Source organism: Dendrobates tinctorius, unplaced genomic scaffold (genome assembly GCF_039654945.1).
Source record: "Dendrobates tinctorius isolate UK_male_01 unplaced genomic scaffold, ASM3965494v1 ptg000159l, whole genome shotgun sequence".
Classification (NCBI taxonomy): Eukaryota; Metazoa; Chordata; class Amphibia; order Anura; family Dendrobatidae; genus Dendrobates; species Dendrobates tinctorius.
Genome location: NW_027361826.1, coordinates 8172989 through 8178988, shown reverse-complemented (window position 1 = coordinate 8178988; position 6000 = coordinate 8172989).

Genomic DNA, 6000 nt, shown 5'->3' with positions numbered 1-6000 from the left:
TAAACCTTAGTTTTGGACACAGGTGATAATGCGAGTTGCCCCAGACCACCAAGAAAATTGTAAATTTTTGGTGCTGCACAATTTGCATGATACTATTGTTCTGGGTTTTCCCTGGTTGCCAACTCATAATCCAGTTTTGGATTGGAAATCTGTGTCTGTGGTGAGTTGGGGTTGTCAGTGTGTTCTTGATGACACTCCTGTTTTCTCCACCTCTCCTCAGTCTCATGATTTTCCTGATTATTTGGCCGATTTTTCTGATGTATTTAGTGAGAGTAAGTCTGCGTCTTTGCCTCCTCATAGGAGTTATGACTGTGCAATTGAGTTGATGCCTGGATGTAAATTTCCCAAGGGTCGGCTTTTCAACTTATCAGTACCCGAACATGATGCTATGCGATCCTATATTAAGGAGTCGTTGGAGAAGGGTCATATTAGACCATCCTCTTCACCCTTAGGTGCTGGGGGTTTTTTGTGGCCAAGAAAGATGGTTCATTAAGACCTTGTATTGATTATCGTTCCCTTAACAAGATGAAGGTTAAATATCAGTACCCGTTACCCCTGATGTCTGACTTATTCTCCAGAGTTAAGAGTGCCTGCTGGTTTACTAAGCTTGACCTCAGGGGGCGTGTAATCTTATTCGCATCAAGCACGGGGATGAATGGAAGACAGCGTTTAATACTCCGGAGGGACATTTTGAGTACCTGGTGATGCCTTCTGGGCTCACTAATGCCCCTTATGTCTTCCAATCCTTTATGAATGTTATTTTCCGGGACTCTGTGCATAAGTTTTTGATCATCTATCTGGATGATATTTTGATCTTTTCCAGTGATTGGGATTCTCATGTGGAACATGTCCGGACTGTGTTCCGGATTTTGAGGGAGAATTCCCTGTTTGTTGAGGGATCAAAATGCCTCTTTGGTGTACAGAGGATTTCATTTTTGGGATTTATTTTGTCTCCGTCGACTATTGAAATGGACCCGCAAAGGTACAGGCCATTTATGATTGGGTTCAGCCTACTTCTTTGAAGGCTCTCCAGAAGTTTTTAGGTTTTGCTAATTTCTATTGTAAATTTATAGGTAATTTTTTGGTATTGTCAAACCACTGACTGATCTGACCAAGAAGGGCGCTGATGTGCTGAATTGGTCTCCAGAGGCTGTCTCAGCATTTCTGGAGCTTAAGCGGAGATTCACTTCTGCTCCGGTTTTACGGCAACCTGATATCTCACTTCCATTTCAGGTGGAGGTAGATGCTTCTGAGATTGGTGCAGGAGCTGTTTTGTCCCCAAAAGATCCTGTGACTTCTAAAATGAATCCCTGTGCCTTCTTTTCTCGAAAGTTCTCCCCATCTGAACACAACTATGACGTGGGGAATCGGGAATTGTTGGCCATGAAATGGGCATTTGAAGAGTGGAGAAATTGGTTGGAGGGAGCTAGACATCAAGCTGTGGTCCTCACCGATCACAAGAATTTAATTTATCTGGAGTCGGCCAAACGCTTGAATCCTAGACAGGCTAGGTGGACCTTGTTTTTCACGCGTTTTAGTTTTGTGGTCTCTTTTCTTCTGGGCACTAAGAATGTTAAAGCAGACGCCCATTCTAGGAGTTTCTTTGCTGATTCTCTTATTGTGACCGAGCCTACTACCATCCTAGGTGAGGGGGTAGTTCTTTCTGCCATTTCTCTCGATTTGAGACGCGCCCTGGAGGAATTTCAGGAGGATAAACCTGAGCGTTGTCCTATGGGAAAATTGTATGTTCCTGACCAGTGGAGGAAGAGAGTGATGTCTGAAGTTCATTGCTCCGCACTGGCTGGTCATCCAGGTATTTTTGGTACCAGAGATTTGGTGAGTCTGTCTTTTTGGTGGCCTGCCTTATCTCGTGATGTCAGGAATTTTGTGCAGTCCTGTGGGACTTGTTCTCGGTCTAAACCCTGTTCTCATTCTAGTGTGTTGTTGATGCCCCTGCCGGTGCCCAAGAGGCCATGGACCCATATCTCAATGGATTTTATTTCTGATCTTCCTGTCTCTCAGAGAATGACTATTATCTGGGTGATTTGTGATAGATTTTCTAAGATAGTCCATCTTGTACCACTCCCAAAGTTGCCATCTTCCTCAGAGTTGGTGCCCTTGTTTTTACAACAAGTGGTTCGGTTGCATGGGATTCCTGAGAACATTGTGTCGGACAGAGGAGTCCAGTTAGTTTCCAGATTCTGGAAAGCCTTTTGTTCCAATCTGGGAATTCAGTTATCTTACTCCTCTGCGTTTCATCCTCAGACCAATGGGCAGACTAAGAGAACAAACCAGACTTTGGAGTCCTATTTAAGATGTTTTATATCTGCTGATCAGGATGACTGGGTCTCATTTTTGCTCTTGGCCGAATTCGCGCTAAACAATAGAGCTAGTTCTGCCACTTTGATGTCGCCCTTTTTCTGTAACTTTGGGTTTCATCCTCGATTTTCTTCAGGGCAAGTGGAATCTTCAGCCTGCCCAGGTGTGGACACTGTGGTAGAAAGAATGCAGCAGATTTGGGACCAAGTGGTGGATAAGTTGTCACTCTCTCAGGAAAAGACCCAGCGGTTTTCCAACCGGCATAGGACAATTAGTCCCCGGTTTAAAGTGGGTGATATGGTTTGGTTGTCGTCCAAGAATATCTCTATGAAGGTTGCGTCTCCAAAGTTCAAGCCAAGATTTATTGGACCTTATAAGATTTTGGAGATTCTTAATCCTGTTTCTTTTCGTTTGGCTCTTCCAGTTACGTTTAAGATCCATAAAGTATTTCGCAAATCACTGTTGAAGAGGTTTGTTGAGCCAGTAGTTCCTATGGCGGCACCTCCTGACCCTGTACTGGTTAAAGGCAATGTGGAATATGAGGTAGAGAAAATATTGGATTCTCGTTTGGCTAGACGGAGTGTCACGTGGGGCTTAGTCCCACTAAGGCTGTAATACCCGGGGGCCCTGTGATGTCCCTATAACTAGGGGAAACCCTGTCTGACCCTCAACCCAGGGTTTTTGCTGATGGTGCAAATGCCTGAGCCTCCACCCTTTCCTTGTCTCCTGCTCAGCCCTGCACTTAACCCTCCACCCTCCACCCAGTGAGGAGACACACCAAAGCCCCCACACAAATAATGACAGACAGGGAGAACTTAAACTGCACCGCGCCGCATACACACAGGACTATACAGTAATGTGAACAGGGCACAACTAAACACAAATATGGGAAGGAGAAAGGAAAACAACGGATCATACGACACCAGATACGAATCTCTCTCTCTGCAACACCTCCACTCCAGACCGGAACCACTTGGTATGAAACACAAGCTATAATCGGCGACGCCCATAGGCCAGCATGACTATTTAAAGACCGTGGGCGTGACTAACCATCCAACCTGGTCTCCAGCAGGATTAACCCCCGAGAGCCTGAAGATCAGGCCGGCGCCACTGAGGCTATAGTGGCTGGAGGTGGAACTACCTCTGCCTGCCGGACGCTGTGGTGTGAACAGCGTCCGACATGACATTACCCCGTCTTCTACGAGGGACCTCCGGACCCTCAAGACTCATAGGACCCGGCTTGTCCGGATGACGACGGTGAAAAGAACTGACCAGCCGATCCGCATGTATGTCTGAGGCTGGAACCCAAGACCTCTCCTCCGGACCATACCCCCGCCAGTGCACCAAAAACTGAAGAGTACGGCGTACTACTCGAGAGTCCACTACCTTGGCGACCTCAAACTCTAAATCGCCATCCACCATGACTGGAGGTGGCATCGGCGTCACGTCCACAGAGCCTACCACCTTTTTCAATAAAGCTCTGTGACACACGTTGTGTATCTTGTACACCGCAGGAAGTTCCAACCGATACGCCACTGGGTTAATGATGGCAGAAATCCTAAAAGTCCCAATAAACCTTGGACCCAGTTTTAAAGATGGAATTTTGAGTCTTATGTTCTTCGTAGCTAACCACACCCATTCACCCACACACAGGTCCGGACCTGGCACACGTCTACTGTCAGCCACCCGTTTGTACCTGGCACTCATGCTCAACAAACGCTGTTTCACCCGCCTCCAGACTGATGACAATTGGGCTCCTAGCTGATCCTCCTCCGGGACACCCCCCGAGTCACCCTGACGTAAGGTACAAAACTGAGGATGTTGACCGTACACACAAAAGAATGGAGACTCTCCCGATGACTCTTGGCGGTGATTATTTAATGCGAATTCGGCCAGAGGAAGGAAAGTAGACCACTCCTCCTGGTTGTCGGACACAAAGCATCGTAAATATTGTTCTAGATTTTGGTTCATGCGCTCAGTTTGTCCATTAGACTGTGGATGAAACGCCGATGAATGTGACAACTTGATCCCCAAACGTGAGCAAAAAGCTTTCCAAAACCTCGCCACAAATTGCGTACCCCTATCAGATACTATGTCCGACGGTACTCCGTGGAGTCTGACCACCTCCTTCACAAATACCTGAGCCAACGTCTTAGCATTGGGCAATGAAGACAACGCCACAAAATGCGCCATCTTTGAAAAACGGTCAACCACCACCAGGATGACCGTGTTCCCCGCCGAGGCTGGCAAGTCAGTGATGAAATCCATGGAGATTTCTGTCCATGGCCTATTGGGTACCCCCAGAGGCTGTAGCGTGCCAGCAGGACGGGTACGGGGTGACTTAGCCCTAGCGCACGTGATGCAAGCTGCCACGTATGAGACCACGTCCTGCTGGATTTTGGGCCACCAGAAACGACACGATACCAGCTCTAAGGTGCCCCTTACCCCTGGATGACCAGCCAGTACCGAGTCGTGGTGTTCCTTCAACACCTTAAGCCGAAGATGCAGGGGTACAAATGATTTGTTGGCGGGAAGTCCTGGTGGTACCTCCTCTTGGGCCTCGGCAATCTCCGCCTCTACCTCCGTCGTGAGAGCCGAGACCACTACCCTTTTCTGGAGGATGGGTACCGGCTCTTCCCGAGGTTCTCCCCCCGGAAAACACCTAGACAAAGCATCCGCCTTGGTGTTTTTAGCCCCGGGACGGTAAGTCACCAGAAAATTGAAACGAGTAAAAAACAATGCCCAGCGAGCCTGCCTAGGAGACAGACGCTTAGCCGACTCCAGATAGAGCAGATTCTTATGGTCGGTGATGACTGTGACCTGGTGAGCCGCCCCCTCCAAGAAGTGTCGCCATTCCTCAAAAGCCAGTTTGATGGCCAACAACTCCCTGTTGCCGATATCATAATTCCGTTCGGCCAGCGACAGCTTCTTGGAGAAGTAGGCGCATGGATGCATCTCGCTCAAGGACGAGCCTTGAGACAGTACTGCCCCCACTCCCACCTCCGACGCATCAACCTCCACCACAAAAGGTTTAGACACGTCTGGTTGCACCAGAATGGGGGCTGAAGCAAAACTATTCTTCAGACGCTCAAAGGCACGTATAGCCACCTCAGGCCAGTTCGCCAGATTGGCACCCTTTTTTGTCATGTCTGTGAGCGGTTTGGCGATAGTCGAAAAGTGTTTAATAAATTTCCTATAATAATTCGCAAACCCAAGGAACCGCTGGAGTGCTTTCAGACTCTCCGGCCTCTCCCATTGCAGCACCGCTTGCACCTTAGCGGTGTCCATTTTAAACCCGGCTGCGGACACAATATATCCCAAAAAGGGCAACTCCTGGACAAAAAATAAACATTTTTCCAGCTTAGCATAGAGCTGGTTCTCCCGGAGCAACTGTAACACCTGCCTGACATGCTCCAAATGAGTGTCCCGATCGCTAGAATAAATGAGGATATCATCCAGGTATACAATCACAAATCTCCCCAGGACATGAGCAAATACATCATTAATAAAATGTTGGAAAACGGCAGGCGCGGTGGTCAACCCAAACGGCATAACCAGACTCTCAAAATGACCCTCAGTAGTGTTAAACGCCGTCTTCCACTCATCCCCCTGACGGACCCTTATGAGGTTATACGCCCCCCCTGAGGTCCAGCTTGGAAAACCATTTCGCCCCCGCTACCT